Consider the following 26,407-nt stretch of genomic DNA (forward strand, 5'->3'; position numbering starts at 1 on the left):
ACATGAGCCTCCATTCTTCCTCCACTTCTTCTCCCACATCTTCAAATGCGCCAACTTCTTGAGCTCTTTCTTCTTTGGGCATTTGGTGTGGTAGTGCCCTATTTCACCACAAGTGAAGCATCTAATGTGCTTCTTCTCCTTCTTCTTCTTGGCACCATCATTTCTACAACCCACATTAGTATTCGAATCAACTTGAATGGGTTTAGAATTTACCTCTTTCTTACCCATAGGACATCTACTCTTGTAGTGTCCTTTCTCATGGCAACCGAAGCAAATGATATGGTCCTTTGACTTGACTTCGGTGGAGGTGCTTGCTAGGTTGATTTCCAAGACTTCTTCTTCTTCACTTGTCTTGGATTGTTCTTCAATCTTTGAGGATGTCTCCTCATCCACACTAGTGGATGGCATTTCTTCATCCTTCTCCTCTTTCTCCTTGGAAGTTGAGCGTGACTCAACTTCCGTTTGCTCCACCTCCTCTTCTTGAGCTACTAAGCTCAACTCCTTGGGCTCCACATCCGATTGGTCCTTCTTCTCCTCTTGGACCACTTCATCACTTTCTTCGGATTTTTCTTCTTCTTCTTGTGTAGGCAAAAATTCCTCCCATGGAAATTTCTTCACTTTGCTCCACAAATCATGGGCATTCTTATACTCACCTACACCATTTATCACATTAGGAGGCAATAAATCAATTAAAATTGCTATTACCTTTGAGTTTGCCTCCGATCGTGAGGTTTGCTCCTCCGTCCAATGTCGTGTTCGGAGCTTCTTTCCTTTCTTGTCTCTTGGGGCTTCAAATGGTTCTTCGACGACCATCATTGTGTCCCAATCCGTGTCGAGGAAGCTCTTCATCTTCACCATCCAAAAGGTGATGCCCCCAAGGCTTCCTCCTTCAAATTTTGGAGGGACAATAAACCCGACCATCTTATGCTTCCTTGGCGGTTAGTCCAACGGAGAGCGTCCTCGCTCTGATACCACTTGTTGGAGGATCGGTGGCCGGCTTGAAGGGGGGTTGGATAGACGGCACCCCCAAAACTCGCTTCCTACGTATTCGTTAGTGTGCAAGCGGAAATACAAATACTAAAACAATGAATACGAAAGCTAAAGACAAAGAAAAGAACTAGCAAACCAATACACGTCGTTTTAACATGGTTCGGAGATGATGCTCCTACTCCACGGCTGTCCGTAAGGTGGACGATCCCGATCCTTCGGTGGATTAGCCCCCGGAAACTCCGGCTATCTCAAGTCGCTCCTTGTGGGTGGAGAAACCTCACCACAACACACCAAGACCTCTTGGATTCCACAAACACTTGAGAGCTCTTGTGACTACTAATTAGGCTTTAACCAAGTCTAATTTCGTCGCCTTGGCCGGCCATACCAAGCTCCTTCTTATAGAGCTTGGAACAAATCAGAACCTGATTTGCCCGTTACCAGTCGACTGGTCCTTGCACCAGTCGACTGATGCCAGCCCAACGGCTCTCTCAACGGCTATCTGCTACAGTGCATCAGTCGACTGGTCCATACACCAGTCGACTGCTACAGTACGCTACAGTAACTGCTACAGTGCGCTACAGTACCTGCTACAGTAAAACCCTAAAACTAGGATTTTACTCCGAGTACAATCTCTCATGCACTCGTACCCTCACGACTCATTTGACTCTTCTTTGCAGCCTTGACCTCTTGCCTTCAAGCCTACTTCCTTTGGCTCTCGTCCCTCGGATGCATCCAAGCCCGCGACTTGTCTCCAATGCCATCCTTCGCGTATGCCTCGAAGTCGCTTCCCTCGGCCATTGTCCTTGCTGCCTTGTCCATGGTCCCTAGGATGCTCCATCCTTTACCGGACCCGAAGCTATCAACCTGAGTCACATGTGTCACCTGCAGTCCTGCACACCTCAAGTACACATATCAAATAACAAGGATAAACCTAACTTAAACCCTTTGCCCAAACACCAAAACACATGGTCCCGCGGACCATTGGGATTGCTCCAACAGCTAGGCAGTATGAAAGTCCTGGTGAGTGAAGCCAGGCAGGAGAGAAGTCCTAGTGAGTGAAGCTAGGCAGATTGGAAGTCCTGGTGAGTGAAGCCAGGCATGATGAAGAAAAGTCCAAGTAGGTCAAGAGAGTGACCGGATACTTGGCACGAAAGAAAAGTCCAAGTGGGTCAAAGGGATTGACCGGACACTTGGTGAGGGAGTCCTAGCAGGTCAAGGGAGTGACTAGATGCTAGGCATGATGAACCAACAGGTCAAGGTTGACTGGATGTTGGTTTGGGAGGTTTAGGACTTGGTTTTGGGCAAAAACCAAGTGCTGGATTGATCAGTGGATCGATCCAGGATCTAGATCCATCAGTGGATCGATCCAGACCTTTCCCAGCGAACAGAGAGCCTCTGGATCGATCAGTGGATCGATCCAGAGGTCCCAATCGATCACTGGATCGATTGGGACGCTGCTGCTTCACGCGATAAGCGCTGGATCGATCCGTGGATCGATCCAAAGCCTCCCCGATCGATTGGGAATAATCGAATCGATCGGGATCCGACCGTTGTCGTCGATAAAGGCCACAGGCGCACGATTCCTTCGGCTATCTCTTCGCAGATTCATCTCCGATCTCTCGCCAGCTCCTCCACAGCGCTCTCAAAGCTCAGATCACCAGTTCTTGAAGGATCTTGGAAGCTCTCCAAGTCAAGAGGCGGATCAAAGCAAGAAGAAGAAGCTAGGGTTAGGGTTTTCAGTATTCATTGTAAGCTTTGAGCTTGTATTTTGTTTCCCTTTCCTTTCTTCTTGTACTGAGAGTCTTGTAGGGCTTCTCCGCCTTTGGTAGTTACGATAAAGGAGAGTTTTATTAGTGGAGGGTGTGTGTATTGGTGTGGATCCTTGGATTAGTCACCTCTTGTGAGGTGGATACCAAGTAAACCAACCGTGTTAGCGTTGTGTGATTGTTTCTGTATTTTCCGCTGCCATATCTTTGAAGAAACAAGCAACGAAGCACACCGAGCAAACGAGACGAGCTATTCACCCCCTCTCTAGCTACTTTTCGGTCCCAACAGTATTGACTATGATGAAACCTTTTCTCCAGTAGCGATGTTTAAGTCCATTCGGATCATACTTGCTATTGCAGCATACCATGACTATGAGATATTGCAGATGGATGTCAAAACCATGTTTCTGAATAGAAACCTGCTCGAGGATGTGTACATGACACAACCTGAGGGTTTTGAAGATCCACAGCATACTGGCAGAGTATGCAAGCTGCATAGGTCCATTTATGGACTAAAGCAAGCTTCTCGGAGCTGTAATCTTCGATTCAATGATGCAATCAAATAGTTTAATTTCATCAAGAATGAAGATGAGCCTTGTGTCTATAAGAAGGTTGTAGGGGATATAGTTGTATTCCTCATATTGTATGTGGATGACATACTGCTCATTGGGAAAGACATCCCTTTGCTACAGTCTGCCAAGACTTGGCTAGAGACTTGTTTCTCAATGAAGGACTTAGGTGAGGCATCTGGCATTCTAGGGATACAGATCTATAGAGATAGATCTAAGTGATTGCTTGGCCTAAGTCAGAGTACATACATTGACAAGGTACTCATTCGGTTTGCCATGCAGAACTCCAAGAAGGGATTTCTGTTGATGTCACATGGCGTGAGTCTTTCGAAGACTCAAGGTCCCTCTTCTAGAGAGGAGAGAGACCGCATGGATCAGATCCCTTATGCTTCAGCCGTAGGATCTATCATGTATGCCATGCTATATACTCGTCCTGATGTCTCGTATGCTTTGAGCATGACGAGCAGATACCAGTCAGATCCAGGTGAAAGTCACTGGATAGCGGTCAAGAATATTCTTAAGTACTTGAGAAGGACTAAAGAATATTTCTTGATATATGGAGGCGATGACGAGCTAGATGTGAAGGGTTATAGTGATGCCAGCTTCCAGACCGACCAGGATGATTATTGATCGCAGTCAGGGTTCGTGTTTTGTATAAATGGTGGTGTTGTGAGCTGGAAAAGTTCAAAGCAGGACACAGTTGCTGATTCTATAACAGAGGCCGAGTTTATTACTGTATCAGAAGCAGCAAAGGAGGTAGTTTGGATCCGCAAGTTCATCATTAAACTTGGGGTGGTTCCTAGCATCGCTGACCCTATTGAGCTCTATTGTGACAACAATGGAACAATTGCACAGGCTAAGGAACCTAGCTCACACCAGCGGACCAAACACATACTACGGCGCTTCCATCTCATTCGAGAGATTATCGAGAGAGGAGATGTGAAGACTTGTAGAGTACCCACAGAGGCTAACATCGTAGATCCCTTGACCAAGGCTTTGGCACAGAGGAAGCATGATGGTCACACTAGGTCATTGGGGCTTAGAGCCTACACTGATTGACACTAGTGCTAGTGGGAGATTGTTAGTTAGAGCCCTAGAACCAATCATTTGATGATTGTTGTATAAACTTGTTGTATCATATTCTTATATAAATAAAGGCATTTGTTTTGATTATTATACTTACTTATATTGGTGTCAAATAACTAAGTATAATAGCGTCCTTGAGTAGAAGGTTCTTACCTATATCAATCGATTGGTTGAATCGATAGTGAGATGATATAGGGAACAATACTCTTAATCATTCCTAGTCGAGTATTAACATTCAGGGACAATGTTAATGCGACGAGGCTAGCATGTAGGTCAACTCGATGACTTGATCTCACAAGTCATGGATATGGAAATATCAAGTTGACACATGGGTATGCATTAGAGAATGTATACTGAATGACCCGCCATGAGAAAGTATCATGGATCGTTATATGAGTGTCATATACTTTCTCATGTGACTATTAGAATGACTACTAGTCCTTGGACCTGAAGTCACCATGGTTCCCTACATAAGGAGTTACGTACTTTGGCTTCGTCAAACATCACCCGTAACTGGGTGGACTATAAAGGCGATTACTGGGTATGTAACAAATTATGCGGAGGGATGTGAGTGATGTAGATGGGATCTATCCCTCCTATATGACGGGAGAGACATCGATATTCTTGATAGAGTGAGACCACTAAGTGCATGGCCATGCCCAAATGAGTCAATATAAGATATTGAGCTCATTTGATCGAGTGAGTTACTTGGAGTTCAAGATTTAGATTGATTAGAGGATGACACTGTCTATGCTTCATATTGATCAATCTAGATGTCTAGGATAGAAGGACACTTGTCATATTTTGTGAGGAGTCACAATTAGTAGTCACAAGGTGATGTTGGATCTCAACATTCTTATAACTTGGGTAGTAATGATGTGTTGCTAGATACCACTCATTACTTATGCTTCTAAATGGGTTTAGAAGCATTGCCAACGTTACAAGAACCTATAAGGTCACACACAAAGGACAATTAGATGGAGATTAGGTTCATATGATGAACCAAGAGGATTAGATTCATGTGATGAATCAAATTAGATTAAGAGTAATCCTAATTGAACTAATTGAGTTGGACTCAATTTGATTCATGTGTTCAATGAGTCTAATTTAGATTATGACTCATAGAATCAATTTAATTAAATGAATTAGATCCATTATATTAAATTGACTTGAATCAAATGGTTGGATTTGATCAACCATGGGAGTTATAATGTCAAGTTTTACTTGACTTGAGAGGAAGAGGAAAAGTCAAGTTTGACTTGACTATATGCCACCTCATTTGTGAGTTGACATTAAGTGGCCAATAATGGTGTTACACATCATTGAGTCTAGCACATGTGTGTGCCACCTCATGGAGGTTACAAATCTCCTCTTTAATGGCCACATTAAATGAGAAAGGAGGTTACACTCCTTAATGTGGCCGACCACTTATTGTGGAGTGAATGAGTTGTTTTTCAATTTCAAGCCAATTCATTCCATCCCCTTCCTCCTCTCATTCTCCTCTCCCTCTCCTCCTCCTTGGCCGAACCACCTAAGGTGTTAGCACACCTTTGTTTGGTCTTCTCAGCCTAGTTTGTTCGTGTGGATACGCATAGAGGATCATACACTTGACGATCTCGAGATCCGGCGAACCTTTGGACGAGTGGGATTGCGAAGGGCATCGCATCAAGGGTAAAATCTCTCAACTATGTAGTTCTAGTGTAGATCTAGATGTAAGAAACTCGTACATGTAAAATTTTTATTTTATTTACTTCGCACGGATCCGGTAGGATCAGAATCGGGGTTTCCGCAACGAAAAAAGCAGTTTTGCGGCCCGAAAATCTCAACTGTGGTATCAGAGCCACGTGCGAAGCGTGTACGATTTTAGTTTGCATTTTTATGAAAAATGTAGGTTCTGTAACTTTCTGTAAATTTAGGTTTTTTTATGGTTTTTATGAGTATTTTTCTCGTAGAAGCGAAGCACAAGTGTTTAGACACTTGTAGGCTTCGACTACCGAGAAGATTTTTCCAAAACGGAAAGGTTTCGCCCCAAATCGTTTTGGGACAGCGGACTAAGGCGCTGTAGGATCGCTTAGGAACACTCGCGATGGTTATATCATGAGTAGGGGCGCTGCCCCTGACCCCGCAAGGGGATTCGTTCTGCGATTGCGCCTGAAAATCGTTAATCGGGACCGCCGGGAATTTTTACTCATAAAAATTATAAAAAATAGTATCAAAATTATAGAAAATTATGAAAATTACATAATTTAGAATTATGTATAATTTGTGATGGTCATGGCCCAAAAAGACCCAATTTTATTGGAATATTTGTGTTGTAATTCATAATACGGCATGCGTGCCGTCATGTGATTGTGCGTGTTGTATATGTGATTCGCGACCTCCGCATCGTGCCTTCCTTCATTTATATTCTTGTTGTAAATAGTTTAGACTCGAATGTAACTCGAGTTTCACCCTTTTGTAATGTACAAAATGATCCGGTGGACGGTCCACTCGAGACGGAGCTACGAGGAGGGCGCGAGCAACACAAGGTGGTCAAAGGGAGGAGCTTGGAGAAGCTGTTGACCCTAGGTTGACCATCTGATCTTCTCATTGGCTTGAGAAGATTGTAGTAGGGTCATGACTAATCACAAATAGTATAATTAATTGCTTGTGTGTGTGTATTTGATGCATGCTAGTAAAGTAGTTAATTAGCGCCTTAACGATTCGATTCGATCAATCGCGTATATGATACATCTCGACGATTAGATTAGATCTAAGTCGCGCACATGATGCACCTCCTCCACGATTAGATTTGATCTAAATTGAGTATATGATACACATCGTCGATTAGATTAGATCTAAATCGCGTCAACTCATAATGCCTACCATACCGTGATACCTATCACTACCTCGATCACTAGTAGTTGTTGAATCTGCCAAAATAGAGCAACACATATTATCTTGGTAGGGTACGGAGGGACAATCTTGGTCACGCCTATCAACGCATGGGTGAGTAAAACTCAATTAGATTGAGTACAACTAGTTAAATCAAGTTTAACTGTAGACATTTATCCAATAATTGGAAGATAGGACAAAATCACATTTATATTAACTCTTGGACGTATTAGCCAAAGCTAACTCGAGTTTTAATATAAATGTGGATCTTGATCCTATAAACAAGAGTTGCATAGAGATGTAATTGGTAATAAGTTACCTACCGATCATACTAAGTCTTGGGCGATTTAGCCAAAGCTAACTCAGGACATAGTATGATGTGGATCTTGTCCCACATTAATTATAGAATTTAGTGGGAGCATCATTTAGTTAAAGGCCTAATTAAATGATTAATAGAATATGATATTTATTTTTCTACATTTTCTATTGTAGATAACCATGACGTCAAATACGAACTCTTTCTCCCTGCGTTCCGTCCTTAAGAAGGACAAGCTCAACGGAGCTAATTTCCTGGACTGGTACAGAAATCTGAGAATAGTTCTCACTCAAGAAGAAAATTATACGTCCTGGAGCATCCCATTCCCGAGGCACCTCCTGCCACTGCCACGCAAGCTGACCGAGATGCTTACAAGAAGCATCAAGATGACGCATTTGATGTGTCATGTTTCATGCTCGTAACCATGAACTCTGAGCTTCAGAAGCAACATGAGTTGATGACTGCTTATGATATGGTTGAACATTTTCGTCAACTGTATCAAGGACAAGCAGGGCATTGGAAGAGGAACTGCACAGGATACCTGAAAGATCTTAAGAAGAAGAGAAATAAGATTTCTACTTCAGGTATACATGTTATAAAAGTCAACCTCTCTATTTCTTCATCGTGGGTATTAGATACCGGATATGCTTCGCACATTTGTACTAATGTACAAGCGCTGAGAAATAGCAGGACATTGACGAAAGGTGAGATAGACCTACGAGTAGGCAATGGAGCACGGGTTGCTGCTATTGCTGTAGGAACTTACCATCTATCTCTGCCCTCTGGGCTTGTACTAGAGTTGGATGATTGTTGTTATGTGCCTTCTTTGACTAAGAACATAATTTCAGTTTCTTGTTTGGACAATAAAGGTTTCTCTTTTATAATAAATGATAAATATTGTTCAGTTTATTTAAAAGATATGTTCTATTGTAGTGCACCTCTGATGAACGGACTCTATATTCTAGACCATGAGAGCCGTATCTATAACATAAGTACCAAGAGGTTCAAGTCAAATGACATGAACCAAACCTATCTCTGACACTGTCGCTTAGGTCATATAAATGACAAACGCTTATCCCAGCTCCATAAAGATGGTTTGCTGGACTCATTTGATTTTGAATCATATGAGACGTGCGAGTCATGCCTACTAGGCAAGATGACCAAGACTCCCTTTAGTGGACACAATGAGAGAGCGACTGACTTGTTAGGTCTTATACATAGTGATGTATGTGTCCCTTTCAATGTCACTGCTAGAGGAGGTTATAGGTACTTCATTACATTTACTGATGACTTCAGTAGATATGGTTATGTGTACTTGATGACACATAAGTCTGAATCCTTTGAAAAGTTCAAAGAATTCAAGAATGAAGTACAAAACCAACTTAGCAAGAGTATTAAGATACTTCGATCAGATCGAGGTGGGGAATACCTTAGCCATGAGTTTCGTGACTATCTAGCTGAGTGTGAGATTCTATCCCAACTCACTCCTCCTGGAACACCACAGTGGAATGGTGTATCCGAAAGGAGGAATCGTACCCTATTAGATATGGTACGATCTATGATGAGTCACACAGATCTTCCGACATTCCTTTGGGGCTATGCTCTAGATATGGCAGCTTTTATACTCAACCGAGTTCCATCCAAGACCGTGATAAAGACATCATATAGGATATGGACTGGGAGAGATGCCCAGATATCTTTTATGAGGATTTGGGATTGTGAGGCTTACGTTAGACGTCAAGTCTCAGACAAACTAGGACCCAAATTTGACAAGTGCTATTTTATCGGATATCCCAAGGAAACGAAGGGATATTACTTCTACATTCCTGGTCAACACAAGATAGTTGTGGCTAAGACTGGGGTATTTATAGAAAGGGACTTTGTTTCTAGAAAGACTAGTGGGAGTACGTTCGATCTTGAAGAAGTTCAAGATATGGACCATAGCACAGAAGCCTCGATGGAAGTTGAACTAGAACCACAAAGTGTTGTGGATAATGATGTTCCACAAGGAGTTGAGGAAAAACAACCAGTTCAAGTAGACATACCTCTTCGCAGGTCTGATAGGGTACGTCGTCATCTTGAGAGATACTCATTTCTCTTGTCTGACCATGATGACGTTGTGCTCATAGAGGATGAGCCCACCTCTTATCAGGAAGCTGTGATGAGACCAGATTCCGAGAAATGGCTAGAGGCCATGTGATCCGAGATGGAATCCATGTACACTAACCAAGTATGGACTTTGGTTGATCTACCTGAGGGTGTAAAACCCATAGGGTGTAAGTGGGTCTTTAAGAGAAAGACTGACATGGATGGACTTATCTATAAGGGTCGCTTGGTAGCTAAAGGTTTCAAGCAGATTCATGGTATTGACTATGATGAAACCTTTTCTCCAGTAGCGATGTTTAAGTCCATTCGGATCATGCTTGCTATTGCAGCATACCATGACTGTGAGATATGGCAGATGGATGTCAAAACCATGTTTCTGAATGGAAACCTGCTCGAGGTTGTGTACATGACACAACCTGAAGGTTTTGAAGATCCACAGCATACTGGCAGAGTATGAAAGCTGCATAGGTCCATTTATGGACTAAAACAAACTTCTCGGAGATGGAATTTTCGATTCAATGATGCAATCAAATAGTTTGGTTTCATCAAGAATGAAGATGAACCTTGTGTCTACAAGAAGGTTGTAGGGGATATAGTTGTCTTCCTCATATTGTATGTGGATGACATACTGCTCATTGGGAAAGACATCCCTTTGCTACAGTATGCCAAGACTTGGCTAGGGACTTGTTTTTCAATGAAAGACTTAGGTGAGACATCCCACATTCTAGGGATACAGATCTATAGAAAGAGATCTAAGAGATTGCTTGGCCTAAGTCAGAGTACATACATTGACAAGGTACTCCTTCGGTTTGCCATGCAGAACTCCAAGAAGGGATTTCTGTCAATGTCACATGGCGTGAGTCTTTCAAAGACTCAAGGTCCCTCTTCTAGAGAGGAGAGAGACCGCATGGATCAGATCCCTTATGCTTCAGCCGTAGGATCTATCATGTACGTCATGCTATGTACTCGTCCTGATGTCTCGTATGCTTTGAGCATGACGAGCAGATACTAGTTAGATCCAGGTTTCAGTCAAAAACCTAGTACCATGTCTTTTTCATCATCTTAAAACACCTAGAGATTTTACAACTCTGTGTTCTGTTAGATACCAGTGTCAAATCTTTGGCCAACTTTTCTTTAGCATGCATAACTATATTGCAATTATAGATTTCAGACTAAAATTTCTAGAAACATAGAGTTGAAAAAATTCATAAAGAAAATTACTCGTGAAATTCTTTTGCCATGGATATGAAAGCTAGTTAAGAACCTTTTTTCATTGAATCATTTTTGAAATATACATGTAACTAAAAGTTGACAATCCTAGTCAAATTATCAAAATTTTCCTTTTACGGAACTGTAGTATAGCCAAGTTGTTAAGTTCTTGGTAGAGCATATAGACATGAAATATGCTTTACTATGAAAATGACCCACTACTTTAGCCACTAAAACCCTTCCATTGAATTATGTCAATCACTCAATCTTGAAGTTACTTGTATTCTCAGATAAACAGATTAGTAGTATCTACTTTGCTCATCAACCAACATTTTATGTTATGGCCAAATTACTATTTTGTATTCGTTACTTGCTTCTTTTTATGTTATGGAACACTTTGTAATTTTTGGATAAACTATTAAAATCCATTGCTATTTGACTATATGTCCTACATAATATATTATCAGCCTTAATTTTCTTCTTTACTTTAACCTCATAGTTATTTGAGTTTGTAATCTTGTTGCATCAAGTTTCCCATTCAATTTGATTATTTGGATAATTGTTCTCTATATTTAATTTACTCAGATAATCTTATACTTTATAATTTAAATTAGGAATTGACATCATCATATTATTTCAATACGTAGACATAGACTTAGGGTTGTTCAATCTCTATACTCTAAATTATTTTTAGATAAAAATATTTGATACTTTATTTCCTTCATTATGTCTTGATTCTCTTTGTATAGTTGGCAACTTTCATGCTTCTCTTTGTACAACTAATTTTGAGATTCTAACTTACTGTGTTGTGTACATACATATAGTAAATATTCACATTTACAAGACATGATATATTACTAGTTTGGGTGAAAGATAAAGTGCTTCCATCTAATTTTAACCTAGTTGTTTTAGATTCCTTACACTCCTATCAATATGTTGTATTTTACTTGCAATCTAGGAAATTAAATGAAGCAAAGTACCTCTCAAAGAAACTTTGCACTGAGAGTTAAATATCAAATATTGAAGTTGAGTATCCTCTATTCTTTTGACTCTATTTCTTCTTTGTTTATGCTCTTCACTAGGCCTTTCTTTGTATCTCATGTGTGAATATGTTGCAGAAGAAAATCCTTGAAAAGAAAAGGTATAAAAGTAGAACAAGAAGGTATAGAAGCTAAGGGGAGAGATCAATGAGAACTTCAAGATAGGATGAAGGATAAGAAGGAAGTCTTGAAAATGACACGAATGCATATTACATTGAAGCAATGTTGAACACTATTGATAGTGAAAACTTTGATTGATAGTAATTTATGATTTTTGCAGTTGATTTAGAGAAACTTATGAGCATTGTAAATTAATTATTATATGAATAAAAATTATATATTCACATTTTCATAGTATTTTATAATTTTTATTTGTATTTTAAGTGATGGATAAATTATGATAATATCTAAATTTTAAATTTAGAATAGATATTTTAAATAAGTAGTAGTGTTAATTATATAACATTTTAACTACAATGTGTGTTGTACGCTGCGAATGTTGTTAATCGTAACTCGTGGTGTGCTCTGCGAATACTATTAACCGCAGCGCGTGGTGAACACTACGAATGTTGTTAACTGCATCACGTGGTGCATGCAGCAAATGCTGTTAATCGCAGAGCATGGTACATGCAACGAATGCTGTTAATTGCATCACGTGCTATGCACTACAAATGTTGTTAACCACAGTGGGCGGTGAGTGTTGCGAATGTTGATAACCACAACATGGGATTGATGTGTGTAGATTGTATACACTTGTTATGCATGTTTTGATGCATATTCATATATTTTACGCATGCTTTGTCTATGCACTTTTATATTCCTTTTTTTACTTTCAGCATAATTATTTTCTTTATTCGGAGATCTGCTCTTTGTTCATTTTCTGTTGACAGGAGTCAAATGTGGAGAGAAGCCGATGTTCATTGTCAATCCAGGTAGCAACCAAAGGCAAACAACACTGCCATGTGATCCACATGTCCATGCCAAAGAAGCAAGGAGAAAAATGACTCTGTCTGTGTGGTGCACACTATCCATGTGGCTTCACCAGAGGGGGAGCAAGGCATGGCCGTGTGGCCTCCACACAACCGTGTCATCCTAGTAGCATATCTAGAGCATGGCCGTGTAGGTTGGACGTGTGACTCACACGACCGTGCAATATCTCAAGAGAGCAAGCATAGGTTGGTCGTGTGACCCACATGACCGTGCAACATCTCCAGAGAGCAAAAATGTCTAGGCCGTGTGAGAAACACGATTGTGTAGGCCATTCAGAGATAAAGCAGAACACGGCAGTGTGACCTCTACATGACCATGTCACCTTGCCTGAGAGCAGAATCCAGGAGGTCGTGTCAAAGCCACATAGCCGTGTCACGGGCCATGTGGTGCCATTGCCCCAACTCTATAAAAGGGGGTTTCTTCCCCTTTATAGGGGGAGGAAGGATCTCCTTTTGGGGAGATCCATCTTGGTGTTATTCTCCATCATCTACAGCCTTGATTCGGTGATCTGAGGCTGTCTCCTTCTCCACATCGACTCCGGAAGCTCAGGATTTGTTTCGAAAATCACTCGGCGCCATTGGATAAACATTTCTCTTCTCTTCTCTTCTCTTGGATGTGGGATTAGAATGCTTGTAATCTTTATGTCTTCGAATCGTATTTCTTGTGCCATAGAGTAGATCTTTTGTTCTAGGATTAAGAGAGTAATTGTGGTGTGACTTGATGTAAGAATTCATGGATATGCAATTCCCTATCTCGATGATGTTGGCATGTTTTGTATCTATTTGATCTTTTGTGGATTCATGTGTCTGGACTTAATTATCATATTTGATTGAATGTTTGTGATGCTTGTGGATCCCGTGGAGGGATACCCTAGATCGTATGACTGAGGGACACTAGTGACAGACAGTCTCACTAACAGACATCTAGGGTGTCATCTTGAAAGGTGAAGCAAGTTTCTACAAGAAGATGGGATGGATGAATGCAATTATTATCTTCATCATTATGTATATTAAGTAGAGATGTGTTTCTGTGATGTATGACCAAGAGACGCTAGTGACAAACAATTCTGCTAACGGACTTCATATGAATCATATCTATTTAGTGAGTAATGATGTCGATCAAAGCCCCTTGCCGGTTGTCTTTTGTAGCAGATAACCGGCAACTTTCTACAAATGCATGTTAACATGCCACAATGTTAATTGAGGATATTAGTTGGTGAACCATTTTACATTGATGAATATTACAACGAAACCGAACTCCTAAAACACCAGAAAAAACTAAAGTTCTCATTTACTTTCTTATTTCTATTTCTAGTTTCTTGCTCAACACAACTTTTATCCGATTGATTGTTTAGCTAATTCTTCGTGAGACATCTCTATTGCTTATAACTAGTCCCATGCGAGATCAATATCTTTTTATTACTGACGACGAAACCGTGCACTTGTGGTGATGTCACAAGTTTTTGGTACTGTTGCCATGGACTGCGCCTATGACATTAGAGATAATCATTTGAGTTAGACTAAACTTTTCTTTCTTTTCTATTACATACTTGTAACTAGTTTTAGAAATTCTATTTTTGTAATTTTACCTTACTTTCCTTATTTGTAATTCAAATTCTGCATTTATATTTCCAACATTTCAGTTTAACTTTTTCTTAAATTCTGTGATAAAAATATTTAGAATCTTATTCTTGTATGCGTAGATCTAACTTTGCAGGAGATCTATTACCTCTTGATCTTAAGATTGACATAACTTTTCATAGAAGAAGAATCTTGCAAAGACATCAAGAAGAACAAGAACATTCAGTTATGACAAACATACCATTCAAGAATTACGTAGCACTATATGCACGAGGGCTTCGGTCTAGCATCACAAGGTCATCCATTGAAGCCAATAATTTTGAAATAAAACTTGGACAATCACTATGGTACAACAAAATCAATTTGGGGGTGAACCACATGAAGATCCAAATCAACATCTTGAAGTCTTTTATGAAATCTGTAGTACAATGAAAATGAACGGTGTTCCAGCAGAAGCAGTAAGATTACTATTGTTTGGGTTTTCTTTGAGAGATAGAGTCAAACAGTGGCTAAATTCTATGCCAGCAAATAACATATCCACTTGGGAGTAATGTGAGTAATAATTTCTGGATAAATTCTATCCTCCTAGCAAAACTGTTCATATGAGAAATTTGATAGCAAGGTTCAGACAGTCAGACTTGGAATCATTATTTGAAGTATGAGATAGATTTAATAATATGCTCAGACAATGCCCACATCTTGGACTTGAAAAATAGATAGTGCTTCATACATTTTATAACAACATCAACTACCATGTAAAAGTGTCCCTAGATTCTACAGCTGGAGGGGCACTGATGAATAAAAGCTTAGATGAGGCCGAAGATATTATTGAAAGTGTAGCGTAGAAACATCATCAGTGGGCATTAGAAAGAAGTGGAGACTATTCATCTGCAAACCCAATTAAAGCATCAGGAAAATTTGATATAGATGTAATCACTTTGATGTCTGCAAAGCTAGATGCTCTTACCAAAAAGTTGGAAAAATATGGGGACAAATACAAGCACCGTCAATGCCATAGTATGTGTATGTGAAACATGTGGAAGTACAGATCACGCTCAAGATTCATGCCCATTAGGAGCCTTATCTGCGTAAATTAATCAACTTTAGCAGTGTGATGCTATTGTAAATTTCAATCAAAGGTAGAATAATCCATACTCCAACACATACAACCCTGGTTGGAAGAATCATTGAAATTTTTTTTTATCGTAATAATCAAGAGCAAGGATCATCCACTGGGGCTAGACCGAGCTACCAACTTGGACAACAAAGCTATCAACAACAACAACCTTCTTAAGGCTAGCAATTATTCAAATTGGAGAAAATGCTTGAAGAAGTTATTTCTAGTCAAAATGAATTGAAATAATAAATCAAGCTTCTTAATCAGAGAATGGATAATTTAGAGAAACATCAGAAGATGCAGGATAACCAAATTACTTAGATAGCTTCATCATCTTCAAGAGCACCAGGATAATTTTTGAGAAAAGCTGATGTTAACCCAATGAAATACTATAATAGAATTGAGCTTAGGAGCGGACGGATCTTGGTAGATCCTCAAGTGATTGCTCCAAAAGGGATAAAATTTCAGGAAGAGCTCTCTCCTCCAATAATTGAACCAATTCAGATTCAAGATAATGAGGAGAATGTCAAGAAGGTTGAAGAGACTCTTCCACTCTACCTTCAAAGTCAAACAATCTCTTTTCCCTAAAGACTTGCTATGACAAAGAAAGACGAAGAATTCGACAGGTTCCTTGATAAGATTAAAGACATCTATGTCGAAGTCCCTCTAATTGACGTAATTCAACAAATGCTAAAGTTTGCCAAGTTTTTGAAGGACATTATGTCCAACAAAAGAAGAAAGGGAGATATCGAGATTGTTGCCCTAACAGAAGAATGCAACACTTTATTTGAGAAGAGCACTTCCCCGAAGCTCTAAGACCCAGGAAGCTTTTACTTTCCTTGCACCATAGGAGTTGAATTCATTGAAAAAGTTTTTTGTGATTTGGGGGCAAGTGTTAGCCTCATACCATATTTAATTTGTAATAAACTAGGTCTTAGAAACTTTAAAATTACTACTATGAGATTGCAATTAGTTGATCATTCTTGCAAGTACCTTATGAGTATTATTGAAGATGTGCCGATAGAAGTGGATGACAGTATCATACCCATGAATTTTTTTGTGCTAGACATGGAGGAAGACCCAAAAATTCTAATTATACTGGGAAGACTTTTCCTTGCAACAGCTGGAGCCATAATTGATGTGAAAAATCATAAACTTTCTTTGGTAATCAGTAAGGAAATGTTAGAGTATAATTTATCTAATTCTTCTAATCATGTCTCTTCTTTTTTAGTAAGCATTTGTAGCGGGGCAGATACTTATAAAGTTTAGGAATGAAATTTCCATCCTCACGGGAGGCTGTCGAATGAAGAACATGATCCGGCAAGAATTGGGAGAAGGCCCCCAATAAATAATGAAAAATACCTCTATCCTCTAAGGGCAAGAATGAAGGAAGAGGAAGCAACATCAACCCGAGGAGGAAAATCTGTGCCTCCTTGGGTATAGCCAGTGTAAATGGAGACGGGGTCGAGTGAATGACCTTAAACAAGTGCTTCTTGGGAGGCAATCCAAGGGTTCCTTTAGTTAGATTCAATTTTAATTTTCTTTTCATTTGTTAGTGTTTTTAAACTTTTGTTATTTTTGTTTTCAGGTTGTATATTGCCTCAATGAGCTGGCCATGATTATTTCATGGGAATGGAAGTGTTGGAGAAGCCAGAAAGGAGTAAACTCAGTAATTTTGGACTTAACAGAGCTCGATCGTGTACCTTACACAGCCGTGTGACAAAGACAAAAAAGGAGGAGCAGTTGGCCGTGTAGCTCACACATGCCGTATGAGCTCACCCGAGGAGAAGATGGACAAGGCCGTGTGATTTAACATGGCTGTGTGAAAATTCCAAAGAAGAAGAAGGTGGTCGTGTGACATACACGGCCGTGTGTGGCTAACAATGGAGGAAAAGAACTCAGTCATGTGACACACACAGGTCGTGTGAGCTTAACTAAGAGGGAGACGACATTGCCCGTGCCAATTGGCACAACCGTGTGGATTTAGCTGACAAGAGGAAGATTTAGGTCATATAGATCTACACAGTCGTGTGGAATATAAAGACCTGATTGTGTCTATAAAACACAGTCGTGTCAAGGCCTTGTCGGCCACACCCCCAAGTAGAATTCTTTTTCTCTAACCTCTCTCAGTCTCAACCCCTCTTCTTTTACTTCTTAGATCTAGATCTCCTACTCATTTTTCTATAAACTAGATCTAGATCTAGATCTAAACAGCAACTTTTCTCCTCCTCCTTCCTTAAGATCTAATTCTCCTTCCTTAAGATCTTCTTTCTCAAGATCTATTTTTTGTTTCTCAAGATCTCATTTCTCCAATCAAGCACCTTACCCTCTCTTAACTATACATCATGTCTAATCTTCTTAAAAGGCTTCATATGAGAAGTGGCGGATCCAGCGGAGAAAAGGAACCATCAAGAGAAAAGGGTAAGGAGAAAGTCACAAAGGGCAAATGCAAGAGAATGGCACGCGACGAAGGTAACGACAATGAATTTAATATTATCTTTAGAAATGATGATCATAAAGCTAGATTTAATATTCTTGTCGTAAGAAAGATTGTGTGCGCACGATTTATGGACTCAACTATTTTGGATATTTTAGGAATTAGAGATGATATGGATTGGTTGATTAGTTCTCTTGATTGGGATGATATTATGTACACACATCTACCCACATATCCTCGAATTGTCTTTGAATTTTTGAGCTCACTAGAGGTCCACTTCTCTAATGAAGATGATTACATTGGCAAAATCAATTTTAGATTAATGAATCAAGAATTTCAGCAGACATTTAGTGACTTTAATAGTTATTTTGGCTTATCACTGATGACTCTCGTGGGTTTACCCCTAGGTTTAATTGAAATAATTTTTAGAACTTAATTATTAGATTTGATCAACCTTATGAGCCCTCTAGAGCTAAAGCTTCCCATATTCAAAACCCTATCTTTAGGTACTTACACCGAGTCATGAGTAAAACTGTTTTTGGTAGATGAGAAAGTGATGGAGTTGTAAGGAAAGTGGAACTTTTTGCTCTTTGTGCTATGTTGCATAAGATTAACTTTGATTTCAGTTTCTATTTTTTGCAAAACCTTATGAGAGCCGGGAAAGCAACATCAGGTTGATTGTTTTTGGTGGTTTGATTACCTAAATAGCTAGAAATCTGATCTGTGATCTAGACGAGGTAGAAATCATCCATGGCAACAATATGATCGATATCGATGCATGTCTTGCTATGAAGATGATTTGCCGGGACAAGAATGAGTTTGTATTTCTTAAGAGAGACAGTTTCCCATTGCCTCTTCCTTGCCCGAGGGGACCTCAGTTCGCAACCCTACTAATTGGATGATCACTGATTCAGTTCCTGAGAATGTTCCCTCCTTGTCCGGAGACACCGAGCCCCACCTTGAGCCCTCGTCATCTAGACACCCGCAGTCGTCCGGGCATTCGGAACCTGTTAGGCACTCTTTTGCCTATGGCACGGGCCACTCCAGATTTGATTTTTCTGACTTTTGCGCCTCTTTGGATTCACTTCACGAAAAACAAGAGACCCAACGAATAATGTTGGAGGGCCGCTTTACTTTATCGGATGATCAGTATAGAGAGGTGCAAGATCATTTTTAGTTCACGAGGAATTTCCAAGGTCAGGTGGTCGAATTTGTCTAGGATTATGACATTAATCAAGCTAGAATAAGAGAATTCATAGAGGCTATGAACATTACTAGTCAACAAGTTGATGCCCTCTACGAATATCATAAGATCATGAGTCAGTCTTCGGGCTTTCCTAGTTTTCCTTCTTGCCGACCACGCATACCTCCATTTCCTTGCCCACCATATTTATTTCATCGGACGATGAAAAGTTTAAGTCGAGGGAGGGGGGTGTTTTCAACTTGAATTTTCTGCATTTTCTTTTACATTTTTGTTTGTTCTGCATTTTGTTTTGTATTTGGTTTTCTTTGCTTGCTTTCAGTTTTTGCTTATGTACTGCATTTTTCTTTGTTTTGTTTGCTAGACTTGGTTTTTACTGTCACTTGACTGTCTTTTGAAACACTATGGCATATTGAGAACATCGTTCCTCACTGCTATTGACTTGTCTAAAAGCAAAATTATTTGCACGTCTATATCTTGATTCATGATGTTGTGGATATAATGCTAGTATATTTAGAGTACCTCTTTTTCCTATCTCAAATAACATGATATGAGCTAAGTATTATACGAAAACAAACTTGAGTTTTGGCTTAACCTTAAGGATCTGATTCTCACTTTACTTGAGCTTGAATGGTTGATATCATTGGAATAGTCATGATTCATCTTATTTGTTTAGTACATAGTCCCCATGGTGATTTCTCAAGCTATATTTTGGTTACTAGATGATGCTCGAATCATGTAAGCTCATTTGGAAAAATCAAATATCTCAACATTTATATTTATGTGCATATATGTTCAAGTGTTGCATCTTGCAATCACTTATAAAAAAAAGATTATAAAAAATAATTGTCATGAGTGGATACTAGAAAGTTACCCCTTTGAGATCGAATTAGGTTACTGGGGAAATAAGTACTATGTTTCTCTTGATATTGAGCATGCCTTTGAGACCTTGGGTAGATTGAGGAATATGAACCAAGTGTGTAGCATGTAATTGCCTATCACCGGGAACATTAGGAACTCAATTGGATGACGACTTAACTAGGACAAGGATTGAAACTTGAAGATTTTGGGTTACTTATTGTACTATGCACAAGAAACTTATGCTTAAGCCATACTTGAGTTACTTCTATGATCATGTTCATCAATGAAACTCGTAGATAGAGTTAGGAAAGTGCACTAGGGATTATGACGCATTATAGAGCACATGAGTTCAGATTGTGGCATTTTGCTTGAGGACAATAAATGGTTTAAGTCTGGAGATGTGATTTGCGTAGATTATATACACTTATAATGCATGTTTTGAGACACATTCATATACTTTATACATATTTTGTCTATGCACTTTTATACTCTTTGTCTTACTTTTAGTATAATTATTCTCTTTGTTTGAAGATTTGTTTTTTTGTACATTTTCTGTTGATAGGAATCAAATGTGGAGTGAAAGTGATGTTTGTTGTCAATCCAGATAGCAACCAAAGGCAAACAACACTGGCCATGTGATCCATATGACCATGTCAAAGAAGCAAGGAGAAAAATAACTCTGGCCGTGTGGTGCACACTACCTGTGTGACTTCACCAGAGGGGAAGCAAGGCATGGTCGTGTGGCCTCCACATGACCATGTCACCCTAGCAAAATATCCAGAGGATGGCCGTGTAGATCACACGGCCGTGCAATAACTCTAGAGAGCAAGAATAGGTTGGTCGTGTGACCCACACGATCGTGTAACATCTCCAGAGAGCAAAAATGGTCAGGTCGTGTGAGACACACGACTGTGTAGGTCATCCAGAGACAAAGCAGAACACGGCCATGTGACCTCCACACGACCATATTACCCTACCCGACAACAGACTACAGGAGGCCGTGTGAGAGCCACACGGCCGTGTCACGGGCCATGTGGTGCCCGTGCTCTAGCTTTATAAAAGGGAGTTTCTTCCCCTTTCTAGGGGGAGGATGGCTCTCTCTTTGGGGAGATCCATCTTGGTGCTATTCTCCATCATCTCCAGCCTTTATCCAGTGATCTAAGGCCGCCTCCTTCTCCACATCGACTCCGGAAGCTCAGGATTGCTTCCGAAGATCACTTGTTGCCATTGGATAAACATTTCTCTTCTATTCTCTTGGATGTGGGATTAGAATGCTTGTAATCTTTATGTATTCGAATCTTATTTCTTGTGCCATGGAGTAGATCTATTGTTCTATGATTAAGGAAGTAATTGTGGCGTGACTCAATGTAAGAACTCATGGATATGTCAATTCCCTATCTCGATGATGTTAGCATGTTTTGTATCTATTTGATCTTTTGTGGATTCATGTGTGTGAACTTGATTACCATGTTTGATTGAATGTTTGTGATTCTTGTGGATCCCATAGAGGGATACCCTAGATCGTATGACTGAGGGACACTAGTGACAGGCAGTCTCGCTAACGGACATCTAGGGTGTCATCTTGAAAGGTGAAGCAAGTTTCTACAAGAAGATGAGATGGATGAATGCAATTATTATCTTCATCATTATGAATATTAAGTAGAGATGTGTTTATGTGATGTATGACCAAGGGACGCTAGTGACAAACAATTCTGCTAACGAACTTGATAGGATTCATATCTATTTAGTGGCTAATGATGTCGATCAAAGCCCCTTGACAATTGCCTTCTGCAGGAGATAACCGGCAATTTCCTACAAATGTATGTTAATTGAGGATATTAGTTGGTGAACCATCTTACATTGATGAATATCACAACGAAACCGAACTCCAAGAACACCCGTAAAAACCAAAGTTCTCATTTACTTTCTTATTTCTGTTTCTAGTTTTTTGCTCAACACAATTTTTATCTGATTGATTGTTTAACTAATTCTTTGTGAGACATCTCTATTGCTTATAACCAGTTTCTGTGAGATCGATATCTTTCTATTACTGACGATAAAACTGTGTATTTGCGGTGACGTAACAGGGATACGTGCTGCAAATACTCTTAACCATAACGCGGGGTGCATGCTATGAATGCTCTTAAGTGTAGCACGCAATGCACGCTATGAATGCTCTTAACCGCAACACGAGGTGCGCGCTGTGAATACTCTTAACCATAACAAGTGGTGCATGCTACGAATGCCCTTATAACTTTTAACAACATGCAGTTGTGCAATGTGCCATGTGTGCTACGGATAACATAATTGCATGTTGCAGAAAGTCAATTTTTTGTAGTGCATCATCTTGACATGTATTGCTATGGCCAAAGACTTGTGAATAATAATCCTAAAAATAAGCCTTAAGGTATACCTCTTCTTTACAAAAAGAGTGGTGGATCCTTTGTAAGATATTCAAACATCTTTAGGCATATTGACTTATACCCAACCATTTCAGATCTACGCCTCCTAGGAGATGCCCTACTAAGATGTCAAAGTTTAATCTTCCATGATCAAATAACTTGAATATCCTAAGTCTAAGAAAACGTGCACTCAAGCTACAATGAGATCTTCACCGTCATGTATAGAATCACATGAAGTCTCATAGTAGGCCGTATCCAATGAACTAGTTACCATTAATTAACATCCATATGTTAACTCTTAACATCCCAATATTTTTGTTGGTGTAGGAAGCATCGAATAATCAAACACAAGTTTTGATAATGGAAAAAGACTCAAAATTAATGTTTGTTATTGTTCTAACAAGTCTGACTAAGTTTGTAGGTAAGTCTTAAGTGATTTTAGGCAAGGTGAAAATCCTAGTTGAGGCTAGGCAAAAAAAGTCCTAATAAACACTAGGCAGGTGGAAATCCCTAGTTGTGGCTAGGCAAGAAAGTCATGTTCCGGATGACTGGTGAAGACTTGGCAGGTTGAGGACAATAGACAAATATTCTAGGGTTGAAGACACTAGGTGGAAGTATTGGAGGTTGCGTACATCAGGCGAAAGATTGGACGGGTTAGGGTTCAGACATCCAGCCGAAAGTCTTGAAGTTTCGAATGTTAAGCAAAATTCCAAACTATCCGAAGGACTGATTTTCCAAAAGGTTGAATCTTCTGAGAGGAGTAGGTAAGGATGTGTTTCCCATTGAGGGAACATTAGGCATCGATTTCACCTAGGATTTGAGAGAAATCTGAAAGTCAGAACTACATAGTCCAAAGACTATTAAATTAATCATACTTTATTGTACTAACTTTATTTTGCAGGGTATCATTTTGTATTTATACTAACATGCTTTATAGGGTTAAATTGGCAAAACTCACCTCAGATGAATAGTGTCTGAGACACCTCATAGGTGCTCGAAGGTTCCTCAGATCCGCATGGAAGGCACTCTGGATGGGTCGGAGGTGCCCTCACGCAGATACACTTTGGGGGATAAGATTTTCACTATAGAGAGCGGGGTCGCTCTGAATTAATGAAATCATCATTCAAGCAAAGGTTTTTTTTTTCATGTTTTTGTATCTTGAGATTTTCAGAGTCGATCGTAATCGATGCTATCATCCCTTCCGATCAGATTTTTTTCTTTCATAATCGAGTTTTTTCATTTCTTGAAGTTGGTGTAATATCACTTGAGTTCTTTATTTTTTTAAATCTTTTATACTACACTACTAATTCAATACCAAGTCTTGGTAGACCTTTTCCTTGATATTTGTTTTTTGCGAGATTATCGATTTCAAATGGTCCATCAAGAAGGCTATAGTATTATACACTGGTCTCTTTTCTCCGATGAGGATTTTGGATATTAGAAATGCTTGATAGAGTATCACCTAAAGATGCAGGTGGAGATGTAGATCATTATCCAAACCGGATTCACACTCTCCACCGAAGATAGAGTACTCATCCCTTGCAACAAGTGAGGCACACCAACAAGGAGAAAGATTGAGGTCAATGCAAAGGCAACACAAACCTTGTAAAGCGGACTAACCAAAGAAAAGCTAAATCGGGTCGATCCATTCTCAAGTGTAAAGAACTTATGGAAGAAGTTAATTGAACTGCACGAGGGGACCTCCGATACAAAGATAAGTAAAAGAGATTTAATTTTAAATAAATTATATAACATAAAAATACAAGAGGATGAATCCACAAGCTAATTACATGCTCGGATCCAAGATCTTCTCAATGGTCTCTACGCAATCAGACAAAAGGTGGAGAACTATGACATAATAAGGTACGTTTTAAGTGCATTTTCAAGGAATATTTTGTGGGTATCTATGGTAGATGCTTATAAAATTTTCAAGGATCTTTCATCTATTTGACTAGATGAGCAATTTTCTGAATTTGAGTTACATGAACAGACTAATGCCCTTCCGATCGAAAATGGTATTACTTTGGTTACAAATACAAGCAAAACGAAGGAACTAAAAACCAAGCACTAAATAAAACCCAAGTTTAAACGTGAATCAGATTCAGAAGATGACAACGAAATCATTACCGAGCTCATGAACTTGGTACGTAAATTATACAAAAAGAAGAAGGGGTTCACCAAATGAGAGATCAAGAAGGTAATTCAAATAAAGACACAATAGTCAAGTCTGAATTCAAACAATGGATGTGACAAGAAAGGACACATCAAGGTAAATTATCCAAATCAGAAAGAAGCCTAGAAGCAACGGAGAAAGAAGGTGCTACAAGCAACGTGGTACGAGTCTTTATCATAAGACTCTAATGAAAAACACAAGCAAACAAACTTCCTTGTGCTTCCAATCAGAGAACAAGTTGTTGAAACCAAGTTTGAGAATGAATCAGATGCCGAGTCTGAGCAAAGTCACAGATCTATATCTGGTTTAGATGATTCCAACTCCACTATATGTACTTCGGTAGTTAGATTAGAAAATTTGATTTTTTATTTGTCAAGAAAACTATCCAAGTCCAATATCTAGATTAAGTCACTCCAAAATGAGGTCAAAGCTCTTAAGGAAGTGACTAACATAAGTTCCTTGACTAACTAAGTTCAAGATGGAACCTCAACTCAAGTCTAACAAATTGTGGAAGAGAATTCCAGCTTTAAAAAGTCAAGTCAAGGAACTCAAGGACACATTAGAATGATTCACTTTGGATTTCAAGAACCTTTTTGATTCTTGGAAAACAAAAGGTCTTGTACAATCGATCCAAACTTAGATATAAGACTAAACAATGATCTTACCTATCTTTAGTAAATCAAACCAAGACCAAGTCCAAGCATGAGTCCTTAAGTCTAACTTGACTAATCAAGTTAGTCTTAATTAATATTAGCTCCCCAATTATCAAATCCACTACTTTGATAGACCTTTCGAGGTTATGATCCAGGGGGAGCTAATAGAAAGATCATTTTTATTATTAGATAGATTTGCTTAATTACTTTCTTTATTTCTGCCTAGATTAGGATGGTTAGATAATGATATAGACTTGATTAACACTTGACTTGTTAGACCAAGGAGTTTCAAAAGAAAATTAAATATTTAATTTTCTTAAAAGGCTTAGTCTAGAAGTGGTCGTTGCTCCGATACCCAAGAAGGTCCCTATGTCTCGTCATAGCCTGGAAGCCAATTATCAAAATTAATATTTAATTGACTGACTTTCAAATCTAAGTCTAACTCAAACATAAATCAATCTATAGATTTTAATTTAAATTGAAGATAAAAATAACATTTCACAAAACTCATAAAATTCCTTATTTGAAATCTAGAAAAGTGTGAGATGGATTTAGGCTAAAAATGAGAATTAGCAAAATCAAACTAAAATAAAACTTAAATCAAACTTAAGTAAAACTTAAATAAAACTTTAATCAAACCTAATCAAACTTAAATTTAACTTAAATTAAGCTTAAACTAAACATAAATTAAACTTAAATTAAACTTAAATCAAACTTAACTAAATTTAAAACAAACTTAATTATGGTGCCTTGAACGAAGTCACGAGAAAGGTCTAGAGTAGGTCAGGGTGACCAAATGCTTACAGGGAGGTCCGGAGTAGGTCAGGGTGACCAGATGCTTACGAGAAGACCCTGTTCTTATGGGGAGACCCAGAGTAAGTCAAGAGTGATCAGATTCTCATGAAAAGGCCCAAATCATGAGAGTAATGGTGATCCTTAATTTGAGGGGAGGATTGTTGGGGATTCAATTAAAGTCTCATATTAGAAAGATATAGAAAAGATCATGCATTTAAAAGGATATATGATATCTCCATTAG

General features: G+C 39.1%; 1 non-coding gene across 1 annotated transcript; it reads right to left on the reverse strand.

The window, feature by feature from the left end:
• Positions 1–15,125: 15,125 nt before the first annotated feature.
• On the reverse strand, positions 15,126–15,232 carry LOC122007583. The gene has a single exon (XR_006119049.1). It is a non-coding gene; the product is annotated as a small nucleolar RNA R71 (small nucleolar RNA).
• Between the last annotated feature and the right edge of the window lie 11,175 nt (positions 15,233–26,407).

Source organism: Zingiber officinale, chromosome 7B (assembly GCF_018446385.1).
Source record: "Zingiber officinale cultivar Zhangliang chromosome 7B, Zo_v1.1, whole genome shotgun sequence".
Taxonomy (NCBI): domain Eukaryota; kingdom Viridiplantae; phylum Streptophyta; class Magnoliopsida; order Zingiberales; family Zingiberaceae; genus Zingiber; species Zingiber officinale.